Source organism: Carlito syrichta, unplaced genomic scaffold (assembly GCF_000164805.1).
Source record: "Carlito syrichta isolate Samal-C Ts95f unplaced genomic scaffold, Tarsius_syrichta-2.0.1 Scaffold304306, whole genome shotgun sequence".
NCBI lineage: Eukaryota > Metazoa > Chordata > Mammalia > Primates > Tarsiidae > Carlito > Carlito syrichta.
In genome coordinates, this window is record NW_007248402.1 from 85,509 (window position 1) to 108,460 (window position 22,952).

The window sequence follows — 22,952 nt, forward strand, 5'->3', positions numbered from 1 at the left end:
TTGCTATTATGTCATTGTAATTACTAGTTTTATGTTTCCAATATACATTAACATAAATTCACAACTACGAAATAAAAGATGTCTGCATTCCACCTAGAACACACCAACTTTTGGGAAACCATGTAACAGCATCCAAGAGGATCGCCAGGCTAGGCTAAGAGAAGACAGAGGACTTACAGAGGTGAGTTTCGAGCCTCAACATGGGTGGCAGGGCAATCCCATGGGGTGTGTTGGGTGGCGGGTTCACTTACATCTGAGAAGGCTGTATGGAGACATGCAGCTGCTTTACCCGCTGTCAAGCAGTGTTAGTTAGAATCAAAGTCTTCCTCCAAAAAAGAGCTTACAGGAAAAGGTGTGAGTTTTCTCAGTTGAGTCCAAAGGACTAAGTATGCATCATTCAGAACTAGAAAGCCAGAGTGCAGTGTGGAACACTGTGAACGTTCCACATTCTCGCTGGAACATTAGGAGTTTCACATTCTGCTGATTAGGCTGGAGTCCAGGGTTTAGAAGGAGTGGCCTCAGGACCTGTGGTGCAGTGGGTTGCGGTCCCTTAGTGGTCTGCCTGCTCCCAGATCCCCATGGACCTGGCTGTGGGTTGGGGCCAGGTCTTCCTACTGGTTTTTCTCATCATCTTTTTCATCCGACTGTCTCTTAGCTCCTCGGAGAATGGTTTTCCCCAAGTCTGCAGTCCCAGGAATAATCAGAAGCCAAAATACAGGAGTGAAGAGGGTGAGTGGCCCAGCACTGCTCTCCCAGGTGCCATCTGTCCTTTGAATTGTGTCATCCTGGGGATGTTTTCATCTCCAAGGTTGTCATTTAGTGTTGATGGGAAGGCATTTTTAAAGACTCTAGTCATTTATTCAAACACTCAGTTAAGTTGGACTCAATTTACTTTCTCTGAAATATGAAGAGTGGATTAAAACAGTTTTAAGTTTGGGGAAAGCATTGTTTTCCCCCTCACTTTTTTGCCTGTAAGCTTTGTGCTGTCACTGAGATGTTGGGTTCTGTTCCAATCAGACCCCACCCAATGGTCATAGCTTCTTTTTCTTAGTGCTTGAAGATGTTAGTTACAAATTGCTGAATTTTTTTTCTAAATAACTAATTGCTTCAATTTGGATGCTTCTCTTTGTTTCCATACCTAACTGAAAAAAATTTTGAAATATTAGAAGTCATGCTGGTTGAATTCATGAACCTGGAAAGAAGGCTTCTAGTACCTTAAATTGGAATTGTATGGATAGAATTATGGATGGAATTTGAATTACTCAGGAAATGCCCCATAAAGCCAAGACTACCATCTTTACAAAGACTATAATACAGAATAATTATTCCTGTCTAGTTTCCAGAGTATAAAAGAATGTCAGTGTCTATAAGCAAATCAGCCTCTCCTACTGAAACCAAACCCAAAGCTTGCAGCTTTGCACTGATAAAAGAATCTTTTTGAGGGAGTAGTCGGGGGGGAGGTGAATTAAAAGACCTCACAGGTTTTCTCTGGTTTTGTCATTCCTATAGATGTCTGTCTTTTTAGCCTCTTGGTCACCCCAATAACATACTGCAAGAGAAACAGTGTTCCAGCACCAGCCTGGTCTCTTCTCCCAATAAGCAGTACCTAAATAGGCCCAAACAAACAAATTAAAATTATAGATAACATAGCCTGGTCTCCACAAACAGAAATTTCTGATTCTGTTTCTCTGAGGAAACAGCGCACCTCTGCCTGAGAGGTCTGGCTCAGTCTGTCACGGGCTCCCCTGAGTGTCTGTTCCTTACCTCAAGCAAGTTCCCCTTTGTGCTTGCATTCAATTTTTCCATCTAACAAGACATGAATTCTTAGACATCATTATGCTTTTCAATTCCAAAACCAAGAAAGGGCTCTAACCCCTCACTGAGACCCTCCCCTGCATCCCAGCTTGAGCTTTGAGCTACTGGCAATGGACTGACCTTTGTGAAGGATGCTCCCCTCAAGCAGGTGGCTTTGATCCCCAGGGCGTTTAACTCCAAAGTACGTTTACATTCAAGAGTTTAGTAATCAATATCCAAGAAATTACAGTTTGTACTTGATGGAACTTTTGGGTTAATAATCTTCTTTCCCAATATCTAATCAATGAATTTTAAATGAACTAACCTAGATAAATTTTTTCACCAGAAGTAACCAGACAACAAAGGCACATAGTCCAAAAAAATAAGTGAAAAACCAAGGAAATAAATGGAAGGTTCTGGATCAGAACAGAATAGCACAACATGGCAAGTCTCCAGATGCCACCACCACTCCTTAGATATAACTAGTAAGTCACTAAAATCCAAGGATTTTCATTAATATTCCTAAAACTGGAAAGTAGAAAATTGAGTGGGTTTCCTGTTGTTTGTTCTGTTCTGAAGATGAGGAGAGGAAGTGGTGACAGAAGAGAAATAAGTGAACTGAGAAGCTGAAGAGAAGGCATTGTTTGCTGATGGAAACTCAGGTTTCTCAGTTAGAAGCTGGATGTGGAGAAAAATCTGAAGTCCAACAATAACTCCTTCATGGAAATGGGAAACAGCTCTAATGAGCTTGAGCAAACCCTGGCCTTAGAAAATGACAAAATCTTAGAAGAAGGAGTAGAGCCAGTTATACTAGCAAGGTCTGGTACAACCTCATGGAAGTTCTCCCCCTTGTTAAATGCTGAAGACATCCAAGTGAATAGAACATAAGATACCATGGATGTGTAGCTTTTTGGGGGGGAAAGTCTCCAAGTCTATGGTAAGGTAGTTAAGATCTCATCTATACTATGTCAGAACAAATGGAAAGTCTGTACAGAGCTATCCCAGCATTAGGATGAAAAGAATGGAAAAACTATGCAAACACTGCACAGCCAAACAATGCAATAAACATGTGTTTGATAGCAGGCAGTAAAAAAAAAATCTACCCAAGAAGAAAACACTACTCAAGAAACAGATGAAAACTTCCCCACACATGCTTTGAACTACAAAACAAGAAAATGAGAGATTCACTGGAATTTAAAGTAAACATAATAAGATATCAGAATTAGATGAAAGGCAGATTGTGCCAAAGAAATAAACTGAGGGTTAAATAATTTGAATATAAGGTAAAGCTTCCAGTTATCTGTCTATATTTGTTTATTTCTGCTAATGGTGAAATCTGCTAACTATACTGGTCTCTGGTAAGCTGCCTTCTTCCTTTGTCCTCTAGCCTAGGGGATGCTGTTATCTGGGAGAAAATGGGATTTCACTTTCTTTCCCCTTCTCAGTCACCCTCCTCATTTACATATCCAATCTCAGTAACAAATTCCTAGTGTTATATATACTCAGAGTGATATCTGTTTTCCTGGTTGGATCCTGACCAATATCGCCATCATCAAGTCAAAAAGCACTGTAAGATTTGACCAGTGGGTAGGCATTAGAAGTGTTAGAGGGACTGACCTTAAGATTTAAATGATGCTGGGGATGCAGAAGAGAAACTTGTTACCTCACTTCTAGCTGAGGTAAAGGAGCGGTGAGACTTTTTTTTTTAATCCCAGATAGGTTAAAGGGGAATCTGAAAACATTAGGAACTTGTGACTCACTTTCTAAAGCTTCCTCTAAAAGACCTCCAGTCTCATAGATAATGTGAGGCTAACACTGCTCTCTAACAGGTAACAGTAGCAAGAAGTATCTTAGTAGACAGACCCAAGATCTGTTTCACAGAATCCCTTGAACATGAAAATTTTATAGGGAAAGGAGAGAAAAGTTCTAAGATTCCCAATATAGTGAGTGGAGTACCAGGGCCAGCCCTTTTGAGAGCTGGCAGAATTTAAGAGGGCAAACTCATGCTGAGAGACTATGTGGACCTCATATCTAGAAGCCACAGTGGGACCACACATACTAGCACATGACACTCCCTAAGAGAGACAGATGAAATTCAGCGCGGTGGCAGCTAGCAAAGAAGGAGGGTCTGAGGCCAGTCACCCCGGGTGCCAGAACAAAACAGTCTTTGCTCCCCAGAAATGTAGAGCAACCCCAAGGCAAAAGGGTCAGAAGCAAACCTTGAGTTTTGCTAAATATTTACTCAAAGGAGGCTGAATGTAATGAATGAACTTCATTTTTTAGGTTTAAGGTTTTCTGCCACTAGAGGAAATGGGGGGTTTGAAGTTATGTAGAATTGTGTTGTAAAACTGAATTCAAATTCTCAGGACATCTCTCGAGAAGAGGCAGCAGAGATCAGCTGCCTCTCAGAACCTGGCACCTAGACCACACCCCCACCTGTGGCAACAGGCCAGACACTGGCAGTGGAGACCATGAAGAAAGCATGGGGAGGAAATCTAGAGCTGAGACCCACCAGAGAAGAAGGCGTGAGCTGATGCCATTTTCTCTGTCCTGGAACCTGGGCAGAGACCTGCTTTAGCTGGCCTAACACTGGGCATCCTGCAAGCAGAGCACCCTGCATCCTAAAACCAAGGGATGATCTCCACACCCCTCTGGGATCAGCCATTGTTGACCCAGAGAGGATATCCCAAGTGCAGATACCAGAGAGACAGATGTCTCAAACCCTACACTGGACAACACAGACACATGCAGTTGGAGTGGGAGACCAAGCAGCAGATGAGTTGGGGTGAGTCCTGATCTGATTCACCCCCTTTCCAGCAGTCTGTGGGGGGTCTGACCCACATGGAGAACAGCCTGATCATCCTGCACTGAGAGAGGAGGGCCTGGACTGGAGCCTACTCCCTACCACGGCAAGCCAAAAGAAGCAGTGGTTGCTACAGGCCAGGAAAAAAAAAAGGAAAAGAAACTGAAGTTCCAGAAACAGCCATAAGAGGGAGGTTTTTTTTTACTGCTCTCTCCATATATATATATATATATCTTTCTGTGAGTGCCTTCTGATTTGATTTGCCCCTTTTTATCCCTCCTTTTGTGTGTGTGTGTGTGTGTGTGTGTGTGTGTGTGTATTTGTGGGTATATTTGAGGGTGAATGTATTTTTAGTTTTTGTTTGTTTGTCTGCTTGCTTACTTGCCTGTTTTCCTTCCTCTTCTTTCTATCTCTTCATCTTCCTTTCTTCACTCTTCTTTCTCTGTTCCTTTTCTTTCTCATCTCATTTTGGTTTCAAGAGTATGCATACACTCTCACCTCATAGACATATGCAATGTTGTGGGAAGTAGGTTTCAGGGGTCCCACACCCCAGTCAACAAATATACAATCTGCAGTTAGTCTCTGAACCGTACCTGCCCCCCATTACATCTTAATCAAATCCCAAGAAAGTACATACCTGCACCCCTAGCCCAGCTTCAAAACTGAACAAATCCAGAGACTCTACCTAAGGACAAATAAGGGGTTGAGCAAGCAAAAGTGAAAGCTAGTCCCCCTCTCACTAAGTGACAGAAGTAAAGAGAAAAAAAGGGGGAGGAATTCGGCCAGGTTCGGTGGCTCAGCCTATAATCCCACGCCTTTGGGAGGCTGAGGTGAGTGGATTGCCTGAGCCCACGGGTTCGAGACCCGCTTGGGCAACTTGACGAGACCTCATCTCTACAATAAATCAAAAATTAGCTGGGTGTGGTAGCACACGCCTGTAGTTCCAGCTACTTGGAAGGCTGAGGCGGAAGGATTGCTGGAACCCAACAGGTCGAGGCTGCGGTGGCTGGAAGCGGTCACTGCACTCCAGTCTGGGTGACAGAGTGAGACTCCAACTCAAAAAAAAAGGGGGGGAGGAATTCATCACAATCAAAGAATCAATGAGAGAACACAGGTACTCCTCCAGACCCCTGGAAAGACAGGACCTGAGAATATAGATTTTGGAACTCAAACAATGAAGAGCCCCCAGAACAACTGGTCTCAAGCCACAAATCCAGATATCAAGGCACTGATGAAATGGATAAACAGAAATGAAGAAAGTCGGGCTCAGTGGCTCAGCCTGTAATCCTGCGCTTTGGGAGGCTGAGGTGAGTGGATTTCCTGAGCCTGTGAGTTCAAGACCCACCTGGGCAACTTGGTGAGACCTCATCTCTACAATAAATTTTTAAAAAAATTAGCTGGGCGTGGTAGCACATGTCTGTAGTTCCAGCTACTTGGAAGGCTGAGGCGGAAGGATTGCTGGAACCCAACAGGTCGAGGCTGCGGTGGCTGGAAGCGGTCACTGCACTCCAGTCTGGGTGACAGAGTGAGACTCCAACTCAAAAAAAAAGGGGGGGAGGAATTCATCACAATCAAAGAATCAATGAGAGAACACAGGTACTCCTCCAGACCCCTGGAAAGACAGGACCTGAGAATATAGATTTTGGAACTCAAACAATGAAGAGCCCCCAGAACAACTGGTCTCAAGCCACAAATCCAGATATCAAGGCACTGATGAAATGGATAAACAGAAATGAAGAAAGTCGGGCTCAGTGGCTCAGCCTGTAATCCTGCGCTTTGGGAGGCTGAGGTGAGTGGATTTCCTGAGCCTGTGAGTTCAAGACCCACCTGGGCAACTTGGTGAGACCTCATCTCTACAATAAATTTTTAAAAAAATTAGCTGGGCGTGGTAGCACATGTCTGTAGTTCCAGCTACTTGGAAGGCTGAGGCGGAAGGATTGCTGGAACCCAACAGGTCGAGGCTGCGGTGGCTGGAAGCGGTCACTGCACTCCAGTCTGGGTGACAGAGTGAGACTCCAACTCAAAAAAAAAGGGGGGGAGGAATTCATCACAATCAAAGAATCAATGAGAGAACACAGGTACTCCTCCAGACCCCTGGAAAGACAGGACCTGAGAATATAGATTTTGGAACTCAAACAATGAAGAGCCCCCAGAACAAGTGGTCTCAAAACACAAATCCATATATCAAGGTATTGATGGGGAAGATGAATAAAATTGAGGAAAGACAAGAAGAAATAATGAAAGAGTTAATAATTGAGATGAGGCAGTGAAGAATAGAGTAAATGAAACAAATGACAAAATTAAAAGCAAGGAAAGCAGAGTTAATCAAGCAGAAGAAAAAATCACAGAGCTTGAAGACCGAAACATGGAACTGACCCAAACTGTTAAAAACATAGAAAGGAAGCTGCAAAAGGTGAAACAAAGTCTTCAAGAAATATGCAGTTATAAAAGAGACCAAACTTAAGTCTGATCAGCATTCCTGAGGCAGAAAGGGAGACAGAGATGACCACCTTGGAACAAATATTCCATGAGGTTATCCAAGAAAACTTCCCTCGTCTCATCAGAGATGCAACCGTCCGACACAAGAGTTTCAGAGAAGCCCTATAAGGCAACAAATAAGAAGAGCAACCCCTAGACACATAGGAATTCACTTATACAAAGTAGAAATAAAAGAAAAAATCCTAAAGACAGTGAGAGAGATAGGTCAGACTACTTACCAGGCAAGATTAGAATAGCAGCAGACTTATCTACAGAAACACTACAGGCTGGGAGAGTACTGGAGTTCAATCTTCAAATTTCTCAATGACAAAATCTTCAACCAAGAATTGCATACCCAGCTAAGCTAAGCATAATCAGTGATGGAGAATTAAAATCCTTCCCAGACAGTCAATCCCTAAGAGTCTGTGAAATCTCCTGCCAGGTTTACAAAAGACACTTAAGAAGGTATTAAGCAAAGAAGGTAATAATTTTTTTTAAATGGTCAGGCTCTTTCTTAGAATGCAGGAAAACAGAGAATTAATGTAACATTCATTGTAACAGGACAATTGAAAGCACACACATCAACTCCAAAATAAAAAGCCAGCCAACTGACAAACAACAACAAGAAATAACTCTATAAATGCCTCATGAAGGGATAAACTCTCATATCTCAATAACCAGCCTGAGCATGAATGGACGAAATGCACCACTGAAAAGACATAGAATGGCAAACTGAATAAAAAGACACAATTCTACAATTTACTGTCTCCAGGAAACACATCTCACAACAAAGGATGCTCACAGACTTAAAGCTAGAGGATAGAAAACAAATTTTCAGGTAAACAGTTCACAAAAGAAGACAGAAGTTGTAATCTTACTATCAGACAAAGCAACTTTTAAGCCATCAAAAATTTTAAAAGATTCAGAGCGACACTACATAATGATAAAAGGTTCAATCCATTAACAAGAAATATCCATCCTAAACATATTACACACCAGATACAGGAGCACCAACTTTCATAAAGCACCTACAAAGAAAACTAAAAAAAGTTATTGACTCTAACACTATCATAGCTGGGGACCTAAACACCCCCACTAACAACCATAGATAGATCATTGAGGCAAAAATCAACAAGGAGATAAGAAATCTCAACATGGCACTTGGCCAATTAGACTTAATAGATACCTACAGAACACTCCACCCAACAAACAAGAAATATACATTCTACTTATCACCACACAGAATGTACTCCAATATCAACTACATCTTCTGCCATAAATCAAGCATAAACAAATTTCACAATACTGCCAGGCACCTTCTCAGACCCAGTGGAATAAAAATACTGCCAGGCACCTTCTCAGACCCAGTGGAATAAAAATAAATATCATCACCAACAAAATCCCTCCCAAACCCACAAAGACATGGACACTAAACAGCATGATGCTGAACAACTCCTGAGTCAACACAAAAAATCAAAACAAAAGATTCATGGAAACAAATGAAAACAAAACCATATCTTACAAAATCCTCCAGGATGCCATGAAGATAGTACTAAGAGGGGAATTTATATCTCTACACACACACACACACACACACACACACACACACATCAAGAATATAGAAAGATCACAAGTTAACATTCTAACAAATCACCTAAGGGACAGGAAAGGCAAGACAAACAAAAGCCTAACTTCAGCAGAAGAATCCAGATCACCAAAGTAAAAGCCCAAATATGGGACATGGAAGACAAACAAACATAAAAAAAAATCAGTGTAACAAAAAAAGCTGGTTCTTTGAAAGGACAAACAAGACTGATGGACCCCTAGCCAGATTGACCAAGAAAAAGAGAGAAAAAGTCAAATAAACACAATCAGAGACACAAAACATCAAGTTACAATTGACCCAAAGAAATACAAAAGATTTTCAGAGATTACTATGCACACATGTATGGAAATAACTCAGAAACCTAAATGAAATGGAGAACTTTCTGATATCACACTACCTCCCAAGGCTGACACAAGAAGAAATTGAGACCCTAAATAGACCAATAACCCAAGAAATTGATCCATCATAAGAAAACTACCTACAAAAAAAAACCCTGAACCAGATGGCTTTCCCATGGAATTCTACAAAGCAAAAAGTAGGAATTGATGCTAATCATATTGAGAGTACTCCAGTCAATTAAGGAAGAACTCTCTCCAAATCATTTTATGATGCTCATATCTCACTGACACCCAAACTGGTCAAAGATTTAACACAGAAAGAGAACTACAGGCCAATACGCCTGATGAACATAGGTGCAAAAATTTCCAACAAGATTCTAGCAAATTGGATCCAACAACGCATCTCAAAAATCATCCACGATGTCCAAATAGGCTTCATCCCCAGGATGCAGGGCTGGTTCAACATCTGCAAGACCATAAATGTAATTAAACACATCAACAGATGTAAAAAGAAGAATCACATAATTATATCATTAGACACAGAAAAAGCTTTCAGTAAAATCCAGCATCTCTTGTTGATAAAAACTCTTGAACGTCTAGGCATAGAAAAAACGTAGCTCAAATTAGTAAGAGCCATCTGTGATGAACCCACAGCCAACATATTGCTAAATGGACAAAAATTGGAAGTATTTCCCCTGAAATCAGAAAAAGTCATGACTGTCCATTCTCACCCCTCCTGTTCAACATTGTGTTGGAAGTCCTAGTTAGAGCATTCAAACAAGAAATGGAAATCAAGGGTATCCAAATAGGAAAAGAGGAAGTTAAGCTGTCCCTCTTTGCTTCTGCATCTTAAAAATCCAAGAGAATCTGTCAAAAATCTCCTTGCACTAATAAAGTATTTTGGCAAAGACTCAGGGTGTAAAATAAACGTGCAAAAAAGTGTCACATTCTTATACACCAAAAACAAATAGGCAGATAAACAAATGAAAAGCACAATCTCATTCACAATAGTCCCCGCCACCAAATGAAATACCTTGCATCTTCCTAACTATAGAAGTGAGGACCTTTACAACGAAAACTACAAAACACTGCCCAAGGAAATCAAGAAACACAAATAAATGGAAAAATATTCCATGCTCATGGATTGGAAGAGTCAACATTTTAACTGTCCGTCCTACCCAAGGCAATCTTCAGATTTAGCACATTATCCATTATATTACCAGCATCATTCTTCGCAGACCTGGAAACAACAATACATAATTTCATTTTTTTTTTAAGGTGTGGGGTACAATTCAGGGTTAGTTATACAAATGTTCATTATGCGGGTACACTTGTTGATGAGGTGTGCCCCTTCCTCCCCTGGCAGTTTCTCTCAACTGCTAATCCCACCCCCTCCACCTCCTGGCAGTTTCCCACTACTGCCAATCCCTTTCTTATAGTATTATGATAGTTGTTCAAGGTCCACTTATGAGTGACAACATATGGTGCTCTGTTCTTTGTTTCTGTGATAGAGCACTAAGTATGATAGACTCTAAATCCATCCAAGTTACTGCAAAGTCCATATGTTTGTCCTTCTTTATGACTGCATAATATTCCATTGTGTATATGTATCACATTTTTTGTATCTAGTCCAGCTTCAATGGGTAATATGGTTGGTTCCATGTGTTTGCTAGCAATACAAAATTTCATATGGAACCATAAAAGACCACAATTAATCAAAACATGCAGAGTGGTATCCTGGATGGATCTTGGAACAGAACACATACATGAGTGTAAAAACTGGTGAAAGCCTAATAAAGTCTGGAGTTTAGTTAAAAGTAATGGACCAATGCTAGTTTCTTAGTTTTGACAAATGTACCATGGTAGCGTAAGATGTTAGCAATGGGGAGACTGGGTGACGGGTATTCAGGAACTCCCCATTTAATCTTTGCAATTTTGCTGTAAATCTGAAATTATTCCAAAATAAAAAACTTTAGTTTACAAAAAAGTTGTGGGAAGCAAGTATAGCTTGGAGAATGGTAACCACATCATGAGCCCTGTTTTTCTGCTCCTGCCTCCTCTTCAACAAAGCTGGAGGCCAGCTGTTCTTGGCATGTCCAAAGCGGTAAAATCTTTCCCATTTAACTTGCCTTTTCTTTCACCCAACTTTCCCAGGAGTACTTTTTTTTTTTTTGAGTCAGGATCTCACTCTGTCACCCAGGCTGGAGGCAGTGCCACAATCACAACTCACTGCAGCCTTGGCTTCCTGAACTCAGTTGATCGTTCCACCTCAACCTCCTGAGTAGCTGGGACTATAGGTGCTCACCACCACACCCAGCTAATTTTTTTTTATTTTTGTGTTAAGACTAGGTCTGCTATGTTGCCTGGGCGAGTCTTGAACTCCTGGGCTCAAGCAATCCTGTCTTGGCTGTCCGAAGTGCTGAAATTACAGGTGTGAGACATCATGCCTGGCCTTCCCATGGGTTTTAAAGAATATTTTGGGGTAGGAGTAAGTAACTTTAAGACTTAATATGAAAACTGAATTGCAATTTTTTTCCCTAGCCAAATTAGATCTGCATCCAATCTAACAATTTGAAATTAAATAGAAAAGTCTGACTCTTCACACAGAGCCTGTATACTCTGTCCCCAAAATAATAAAGTGACTTGAATATTATTGTATCACAAAAAGCTAGGACATTAGTTCTAGACCCTTTGCTTAAGGAGCTGTTACAGTAATAAAATTAGCCATCAAAATGCTTTTTTCCCAAACTTATGTTTTTTACTCTAGAGCTTTCAAATATAAGCCATTGCGTATTCTTCCACAAAACAAGAAGAATCAAAATCCTTCTTGTTTTGTTTGGGGTAAATTTTTAAAGTTCGTGGTAACATTGGGTGGGGAATTAATTCTTTTTAATATTTAAAGAACTAACTAATTAAATGAGAGCATCTTGGCAAAACCATCCTGAATAAAAAAGGTGTTACTAAAAAAGAGATTTTTTTAAATATGATGTTTAAAACACAATGATGTTGGCAATTTGTTTTTTCTTACCATTTTTTGAAAGTTGTTTCTTAGAACTTGGCTTATCAAATTGGGTGTTGCCATTTCATGGTTTTCCAAGTAAGAAGAGAAACAATTTAGGGTTAAGATAAGAAGACTTGCCGGGCTCAGTGGCTCAGCCTGTAATCCCACACCTTGGGGAGGCTGAGGTGAGTGGATTGCCTGAGCCCACGGGTTCGAGACCCGCCTGGGCAGCGAGATCTCATCTCTACAATAAATCAAATAATCAGCCGGGCGTGGTAGCACATGCCTGTAACTCCGGCTACTTGGAAGGCTGAGGCGGAAGGATCACCGGAGCCCAGCAGATCGAGGCTGCGGGGGCTGGGAGTGGCCACTGCCGGGAGTGGCCACTGCACTCCAGTCTGGGCGACAGAGTGAGACTCCAACTCAAAAAAAAAAATGATAAGAAGACTTACATAATTCCAATGGGGAAAATGTCTAGATACATGAAAATAATGAAGTAAAACACTGGGATCTGGATGAGTGTGGCTTGAAATTGGAGGGGCTAAATAAAGTGCACTTTTATAAAGAATTGAACAATAAATAGTCTTTGGATTTACATTTTTGTACTTAATATTTTTTTCTTGTAAATGTACTGTAAAGAAGAGTTGTCAGTTGTGCACAGAAGATAAAAAATCAAGTAAACTTTCTTATTACAAAATTGTCTTGAGAATTATAAAGTCACACAATTTACAGTTGTCATCCAAACTTTGTTTTACATAAATTTGTATAACAGAAATGACTAATAATGGTTATTAACATTGACTTCTGCATTTCAAACTATTCTTTGAGGATCTAGAGATAAAAACTGTAAATAATTGAGTACAAACATATACTTCCCTCTGAAAGATTTTACTTCAAAGAGAACTTGTTGCTTAAAAAGAAATCATACTGAAATTTTCAAAGAAAATTTTTGTAAGCAAAGGAAAAGATATGTCTTTTGAGGTGTGGTGACAATTTCCTTGCCACTTCTATTCTCTAAAGACTAAAAAGAATGACACACCATTCCTTAACCACAATGTAGCTAAGACCTTCTTCTCTGATGATTAAATGTCTGAAATTATTTTTCACTTCTGATTTGGAAGAAAGCAGAAATGCCATAAGTAATGAGAAAAAATAACCACTTTGTGCCACAGAGAGCAGAAACCCTCATAAAACCATTCTAGTCTAACCTGTATTGGAGAACTGAACCCCTCATAAAACCATTCTAGTCTAACCTGTATTGGAGAACTGAACCCCTCATAAAACCATTCTAGTCTAACCTGTATTGGAGAACTGAGAATAGCAAAAATGAATGTGGAGTCATTAATTAGCAAAGGGCACACTTTAGTAACTGGCATCTGTCATGGTGATCTGGATATGCACCCTCTGTTCCACCTTGTCTTCCTCCTGGTCACTTCTCTGCTTGAATAAGGACCTTGGCTCCCAGCTCATGGAATTCTCCACTCAATTCCTACCTTGTCTTTTATGCTTTCCAAAGCCAGAAACAGCCGAGACACACCCTCAGTGTCCTGCCCTCCTCAACCCTATGCATTAAGACATCATTTCCATGGCATCCTGAGTCCCAACAATCAACACTGATTATTACATTCTCACTAACTTACACTGCACCTACCCTATAGCCTCAACAAGACAAGACTGCCCTCCGGGCCACTGATCCTCTCATCTTCCCTTCAGTTTCTTAGTCCTCCCTTATGGATTCCCTTCCTTCCCGTGAATCATTGTGACTGTTTACCGACATTGAATTTTTTTTTTTTTTGAGTCAGAGTCTCACTCTGTCTCTCAGACTGGAGTACAGTAGCATGATCATGGCTCACCATAGCCTCAACCTCCTGGGTTCAGGCAATCCTTCTGTCTTATGTTCCCCAGTAGCTGGAACTGCAGGCTCACACCACCATACCCAACTAATTTTTTTTATTTTTGTAGAGATGAGGTCTCACTGTGCTGCCCAGGCTGGTCTCAAACTCATGGGCTGAAGCAGTCCTCTCACGTTGACCTCCCGAAGAGCTGGTATTACAGGTGTAAACCACCACACTCAGTCCCTGCTTGAAATTTTTTTCCACTTTTTTGTTGTTGCTGTTGTTAAAATGTTTTAACAAGGACATTTTCAAACATGAAAATAGAGAAAACAGTATATTAAAACTTTATTCTCCAAAATCCATCTTGGCCAAACTTGTTTCACATAATCTCTCCCCCTCTCCAAATGGATTAATTTGAAGCAAATGATTATACAGATACCACATTCTTTTATTTATAAATATTTTGATATCTATCTCTATTAGATACTTTAAAAGATCTCAAGTCCATGATCATACTAGAAAATTAACAATAGCATTTTAATATCATCAAGCCCCCAGGAAATAACCCACTTGTTTTGTTTCATATTTGGGGATTTGTTTACATCAGATCTGTACATTGCAATCGGTCTATCTATACCTTAAGTCTCTTTTAGTCTGTACGTTCCACCTCCCACTCTTCTTCCTTTATTGCAGCATATTTATTGCAGAAGTGAGATTGACTGATCTATTGGTTTTTCCATGGTCTGGATTTCTCTGGTCATATCCTTATGAGGTTCTTTGTCATGTTCCTCTTTTCCCTGTTCTTCATTTCTTAGAGACTGATAATTAGATGTAAAGGTTTGATTGGATTTTGTTTAGAGTTTTGGTAGGAATACTTCATGCTGAGGGTCTTCAGTAGGAAGTCAATAAGGTCTGTTGTCCAGCATCCACCAGTGATGATCCTTGCCTGGATTCATTATTTTCTTAGGAGTTGCAAAACCCACCACTACTTTAATGGTTTTGTCATCTTATTTGCAATCATGCTTGATCTACATTTTCCAGTTCTGAATGATCCTTTGGTCTGTCTTTTCATTTGCTGGGCATTTTTAGCTGATTACTACTTGACCATGTTCCATCAAAGTCTACATTAGTGCAACTATACATTTGCAATTTCTGGTCTCACCTGAGCTCAAATACTAGCCATTACTTGCTTTTGGTTAGCAGCATTTCCCAAAATTTCCCACAGTAGAAATTCCCACACATCATCAATCTTAACATACAACTTTGTCTTGGATTTTATGGATAAAAATAGAGGCTCTAAGTGTAAACTTCACTCCCTAAACTAATGCAATTGTTGTCATTTTAACCCATGATTACCCATTCTTACCCTTCTCTTAAAGGAAGAATACCCCATCCAATTTCCCTACGCATACTTCTTTTCTGGAATTGAACACATACATTTTTTAATTGTGCATTGTAACCCATATCGTATAAATTGTTGTGTTCACCTTCCCTCTGTTCTCAGTTATCTGAGGACAGAGTCTGTGTTTTATTCATCTTTTCATCTCTGATATCTCACACGTTTGTCAGCAAATGGCAAGCATTCGACAATTATTGAATTAACCCTTTGGATATTAGAGCAATGGCAAATTCCATTCAATAAACTTTGTAACATAACAAGGTAGATAATTTTACTTTTAAAAATTTCCAAACATTAATCATTAGGGCAATTCTGGAAACATGTATTTAAGTGTAATTTTTTAAAAATTTCCAGTGCCTTACAGAAATGAACTAAGGGATAATCTACATGATCAACTTAGAATTAGGATAACATCTTTTGGAAAAGGATCCCTTGCCCTCCCTGAAACTGGAAAGACACAAGGCTTTCAGTAACAGTTTCTGCTACCTCCCATACTCTGAGAGAAAGTACCAGAGTTTATAGATGGCAATTCATGGAGCAGCTGAGTTCTTCTTGGACTAAGAGAGGGATGAACACACTTCCTAGTATATCTGGGACTGTCCTACTTTATGCCCATTGACCTGAAGGAATTATGGAAGCCAACTTCTTTACATTTCCCAAAATATTCCAGTTTGGATGGTAAATTATATGCTTATCTTTCCTAACTGCAAGGAAATCAGATTCTTTCTGAAACATTTTCTTGTGATTTAGTAGTACAGGACTAGCCTTCCTAGAGTTAAAAAAAATTCTTATCAAAAGACAATTCATAAAAAAAGAACCTATTTACAATACTACTCCCTCAACACACAACTCATAAACACAGCATATGGAAAGCATATCTTTGTTGATATCTTCTGTTCCATTAGAAATACATTTTCAAATATACTTCTAACTAAAAAAGGTTAAGCATTTTTTTAACCTGTGCTTTTACTGATGTTCAGAGTCATTGTGCCTCACTGTTGAATCCTTGAAATGATAGCTCTCAATCACGGTGTCACAATGGTGAGACTTTTATAAGTAATTTTTATTTTTCCTAATGAGAGTCATCAGACTGACTTTTTCAACTGATTTAAAAATAAACCGAAGTAGATTCTAGGTTTTCTCTATAATCATATCTTTCTCACTCATGGTGCCCTAATATGAATTATGGTTGTGACATAAAGAAATAAAGGTACAACAAGGCCAATGGGATTTGTTAAATCTCCTACAGACTATTTTATCTTTCACATAGTTCATAGAAAATAATTCTTACTTATATGCTTATAAAATGCATTTATAAATGCCACAGCTCACATCCCATAAAGATGCCCACTTTGATATTTATTTTTCTGGAAAAGCATATGTATGTGTTAGGACATGAAATAAGGGAAAGTGGACAGAGTAATGGGTCTGAATCTACATATGCCCTTGAACATGTAGATATCATCTACCAAAAGTTCTACAACTTAAAAAAATAAATAGACACCCAGTATCATGGTTATTTTCCATGACAACTATCCCTAACACCTTACCACTTTTGGCGTGGTCCTCCTCTTGGAGCAGGATTTATCTTGAGAAGTCTAAGGCCACCTGTCAAGTTCAAGTTTACTCATTTTTCAACTAACCAACTCAATGTCTTTTCCTTTATGCTGTCTTTCCCCTTAAGAAGTACATTTTCACTTCTAAGGCTAATCCCTTGGTCTTTACCTCTGTGTATGCATCATACGTAAAATACATGCACATTCACAAGCCCAGAGCTTGTATCCTTTCATTGCTCCCTCTGTGACAAATCCAATCTATTTCTGTGCATTGGTTTCCTCCTGAGTTCAGACAAAATGGAACAAATAAAACCAAAACAGCTTTTTGTTCTTTCTAGCAACTGAAATATTTATTCTACCATGACTTTTCTTATCACGCAGTGTGATTTGATTCTTAGCAGACGGAGTTGAAGGTTACAAGAAACTCTCCATAACCAAATGTGATGACCTTTCATGTTAGTCACTCATTCCTCCCTTGCTCCTTCCTTGCACTCTGCTTCTTTCCTTATCAGTGTTTGCTTTGCCAACTCCTCTTTTTTCCTCTCCTAAATGAGAGCATTTCTTAGTGCTATATTCTCACCCTTGTGTTGTCTCACCTATAGCTCTGGACTCTACCACAACCTGCACAAAAACAAATTCCAAATTCATACCTTAAACCTAGTAGCCTCCAATAGTCACAGTAGTTGCTTGATGGACATTTCTTCCAGGATAGTTTTTATCACCTCAAGCTCAAAATTTTTATAACTAAATTTATCATTTTGACTTCCCCAAAGAAGCTAATGTTCTTTTCTTCTTTATTTATGGTACCCTTCTCCCAACTCATAATTGTAGACATCTGACTCCTTTCTCTTCTTCCTTTTTCCCATCTGCTGTCCATTCTTTTCTTTTGACTAGAACAGTCCTAGATTTCCTACACCCACCGACCCTCAGCACCTTCCTCAACCCATCCCCAGTCTCTCCTGATACTTTATTCATTATCTTAAATTAGCACTTTTATCATGTTACCTTTTAGCTATGAATAATTTAGTTGAATCCCTACTGTTAAAATCAAACACAGGCCTGGCTCGGTGGCTCAACCTGTAATCTCAGCACTTTGGGAGGTCAAGGCGAGTGGATTGCCTGAGTGTGTGGGTTTGAGACCCACCCGGGCAACTTGGTGAGAGCTCGTCTCTACAATAAATCAAAAAATAGCTGGGCATGATAGCGTGCGCCTGTAGTTCCAGCTACTTAGAAGGCTGAAGCAGAAGGATCGCTGGAGCCCAGCAGGTCGAGGCTGCGGTGGTTGGTAGTGTGCCACTGCACTCCAGCCTGGATGACAGAGTGAGACTCCAACTCAAAAAATAAAAAATAAAATAAAACACAAGTTGCAAACCCTTAATCTGACATTAAGCACCTATCACAATCCAGGGAAAGTTTACCTTTCCACATTATTCCAGAAAACTCCACCAGGACATATTCACTGCTGCCATCGTGAGTACCTGGCCATGTATTCTGCCAGAACTTCTCTGTCTAAGATCCTTTCCTCTTCTGTACAGATTTTACTTGTTCTTCAAGGCATAGGCCAAATACTCCCTATTCCCTGAAAGCAAACTTATCTAGTCATCCCAACTAGAAGTGAGTACTTTCTCTTTTTAACTCCTATTACAGTTTATATCTGTGCCTCTCATTTTGAAATTTTAGTATCCTTCCATTTAGAGATTTATATCTTTCTTTGTAAAGTGTACATTTTGTAACTACTAATTAAATCTTTACCCTCCAGTAAACATACTTCTTTATACATCTGTATAACCTCCGTTCATCTAATATTTGCTCATAAATATCTCATAAATGGTCTTTTTATTCTCTCAATGTTCATTACTTTAAAATCTCCTTTTACACAATAACACTCATTTTCTGTTTCTTTGCTGCTATAATATCAAGGCGTTTGTTTTATACAATGTTAACAAACCACTAAACATCCTTATGTACCTTTCTACTTTCTGCATTTTTGTATTTTAATGATTTTTAATAAAGATAGAAATATTAATTTTCATATAATTTTAATAAGACAGTTATTCCCGAAAATTAGAACTCTCATTTTCCCATGAACAATAATATCTACCACGCTAAAGACTTTTAGGTGGCTTCTTGGTTGTCACACTACTATGAGGGTGACATTAGCATAGCTTCATATTATATAGGTCATCTTCCTTAGCTACACAAAAAAAATCATGTAATTTTTCTTAAATTGTACCTGAACAATTTAAGGATGTTGAAGGTCTTATTCTGTTCCTCTGGACAATATGAAGTTTTAATCTTTAATAATCTTTTAGACTTAGTGACTGTATTAGTAACATCATTTTGTGGTAAGTGACTGAAACCCAACTCAAACTAATTTAATAAAAAGGGGAATTCATTGGCTCACAAAACTGGAAAATCCAGGCGTAGCCATGGCTTTGTGCCCCACTGAATCCAAAGGACATCATTCTCATTTCTCCCTTTCCTTTCATCTCTCAGCTCTGCCTCCCTCTGTATATTGACTTCATTTTCTTCTGTGGTAAATAGACATTCTTTATACAACTCGGGAAAAGGCTGGCTGCCAGCAGATCTCTCCCAATAACTGTATTAAACTCCAAAGAAGATTCTGATTGGCCCCATTTAGCTTTTATACCCAGTCCAGCACTAGTTAGTGGGCCACTGTCTGGGTAACAAGACCACTCCTTTAGTAAGAAAGGGGCAGCACAAAGCCAATTGATAGTTTTACCACAAAGAAGCTGTCTACAAAAGAAAGGTCTACAAAAGAAAGAAGGCATGATCACCAGAAGAATGGTGGACAGACAGATTTAAAAAGTAACTGTCTACTGTTTTTCACTCTGAATTTTCAGGGCAAGCATATTCTATTTTCCCCATCTGCCTATTTTTTAAGGACTCCTGGAAAAAACTGCAACTAAACCTCAAATAAAATTTTACTTACTCAAAGTCACTGTCAGCTACTTACCAGCTCTAAGTCTGGAAACTCAGAAAGATGTACATTATTCTTGATGTTTGAATGTGGTTTCCAACCCTCCTTCCAGTCAGCTCCCATAACCAATTAAACTAACTCCCAAAGACTCCTTATTCAATAGAAGAGAGCAAGCAGAATAACAAGAGTAAACACTCCCCTTTAGAAAAGAGGATGGATGTCAATAGTCCTATGATATATTCTGAGTCTACAGTATATTCTGTTGAGCTTTCCTGGCTGGCCAGTGAGTTGTTGATCAGCAGTCTAGCAGTTACCAAAGAACCTTCCTTTATCATTGTTCTTTGAGTCCCCATTGGAGAGAGACAAAGGACAGATTGTCTCTCCTGGGGACTGCACTACTTTAGGAATTTGCCTGCTGTGACTTAAGTACTGAGGTCTGGGAATCAGCTTAACACTCAAGTGCCCACAACTCTTCTCTGTGGGTTCATAATTTTTTCTGGCAACACATCTCCCTGAAAACCATTCTGAGAATGTGAAGAAAAAAGAACACTTCTACACTGCTGGTGGGAATGCAAACTAGTGCAACCTCTTTGGAAAACAGTGTGGCAATTTCAAAAAAAATTAGACATGACCCTTTATATGACCCAGCAATCTCCCTACTGGGAATATACGCAGAGGAACTCAAATCATTCTTCAAAAAAGATACCTGCACATGCATGTTTATGGCAGCACTATTCACAATAGCATAACCATGGAACCAATCGTGCTGCCCATCAAAACTGGACTGGATTAAAAAAAAATGTAGTACATATACACAATGGAATGTCAGCCATAAAGAAATCATAAAACATATAGACTTCACAGCAACTTGGATAGATTTAGAGTCTGTCATATTCTTAATCTATCACAGAAAAAAGAACAGGGTACCGCATGTTCTCACTCATAAGTGGACCCTGAATATTTACCATAATACTACCCGAAAGGGATTGGCAGTAGAGGGATACTGCCAGGATGCAGGGGGACACAACATTAATAAGGGTACCTGGCCTCAAACCAGGCCAAGTGGGGACCAAAAGGAGGCCCAAATTTTATCTGTACTATAACCACTTGTATACCTAATCCTGAAGTGTACCTCACAGCTTTAAAATAAAAATCGAAAGAGAAAGAAAAACATGCTAGATGGCATTGACTTGATTTCTAAAAACCTTGAGTACTAATAACCAAGGCTGGAAGTCTCTGTGGGCTGCAATCTTTGAATCTAGGACTTATTTTTGCAACAACAGTCCTGTCTTCCAACAGTTCAGGAGTATAAGACTCATTCAGCATACGTGGCGTTCATCTTAGATTTGCTGAAATGACTTGACTTGACCTTCAGTCTTGGCCAGTGTGAAACAAAAGGTGGCCTGTGATATACCCCTGGCTCTCAGGCAGAGCCTAAGTGGTGGTTCTTTACGTTGGGGTGAATCATTACCTCTGCTGGACTCAGGATGTCCTGCAAGAAGTGATTGGGAGAGCTTTGGGATCATGCTTACAAGGATGGTTACAGATCCGGCCACTTAGGTTAGAACCCTGTTGGGAGCCAGCCTTGGAGACCCACCAGATTGACAGGGTCCTGGTGACCCACAGGCTACTGAAAACTCATTGTCTATCTCTTCACTTTTTACCACACTGTTTAACCTGTCCCTTTTGCCAATGTGATGATTCTGTGGCATGTTTAAAGGACTTTTTTTTTTTTTTGCTTGGTCGTGGGCTGCAGATCTTGTTTTTAGGGTTAGGATTTGTGACTAATGCCTGGTAAAAGAGGTTTTTGATTTTGTTTAGGCAAAAAATTGTTTTAAATATTTTTACTTATTATTTGTAGTTGCAGTTATGGTGTTTGAATACAAGGCATAAGATTTAAGTGTAGTGAAAGTTTATATTAAGGTATATATGGGTGATTTATAAGTTACTTTTGAGATACATATTAAAGTTATAGTATATAATAAGTTAAAGGGTTTAGATGTAGAATTTAAGTGAGTAAAAGGTTTTATCTAACAACCAAAACTACCTTAAAGTCTAAATAACATCACGAAAAGTTTCTTCTAAAATGTTTTTTACCTTAGAGATAGGATGTTCCAGACAGAAAAACAATAAAGGAATTCGAACAAGAAAAAACTACCAAGGGGCTTGAAAGACCAGAAAGTTTTCAAGAAGAAACTCCTTGTCCATGAGAAAAGAAACATCGCCAGGCACTTTTAGAGGATCTCCAGGTATACATTCTTTCGCCTGTTGAAAATTTTCTACATAGAAACTGCTCCAAAACCTTGGGCCAGAAACTGTTGTTCTGTCCCCCAGAGACTTTATTATGAAAAAACCTGTTTTCCTGGATAATTTAAATAAGGAAGTTAGGTTTGTAAAGGATTGGAATTGTTAAAAAAAAATCATAATACATATTAGTTCATTTGAGATATAAGTTTTGTTTTAAGTAGAGTTGTTTAATGAAAAGCTTTATAATTTTATAATTTTAAGATTTTATATTAACAGGTTACAGGGACTGTTTTTTACAGGGTCACATCATTGTGTTGGGATTATGTTGTTTTGGGTGGAAGTAGTCTCCACCCTTAGAGAAAACATTGGCCAAGCACGGAGAGGAATACTTAAACTTAAACATCGTTTTAATATCACAAAAAAATCTATGTAATTTGTTGTAAGTGATTTGTTTTATAATGATGATTTTAACTTGCTCTGTGGCAGCAACTTGCAGAGATTATTTCCCTTGTAGAGAAAAATATAAGCTCGCTGCTAGCTCACAACAAATGGTATCTGTATTCTCATAACAGGTGTCCAGTCTCTCTTTCTCTCTTTCTTTCTCACAATCGCTGATGCCATCTCCACCTTTGGGGTACCCTGGACTCTGCGGGAGCAGGACTCCAGCAGAACCCAGACTCCCCTATTTACTAGGTGTGTGACTTACGTAAGTCATTTTACTTCTCTGTGCCTTATTGTCTTCATCTATAAAGTGGACATAATAGTACCTAGCTCACAAAAACGTCATGAGGATGTCATGAGTTAATATATGTGGGGGGCTAAGAACAGAACCTGTCACATGGTAGGCCTGTATAAGTGACAGCCGTTTTTACCACTCTGACCTCACATTTTTCACTCTTCCAGTTTTTAGTCTTACCTCCCACAATGTTTTACACTGTTGTGCTTTGCTTTTGC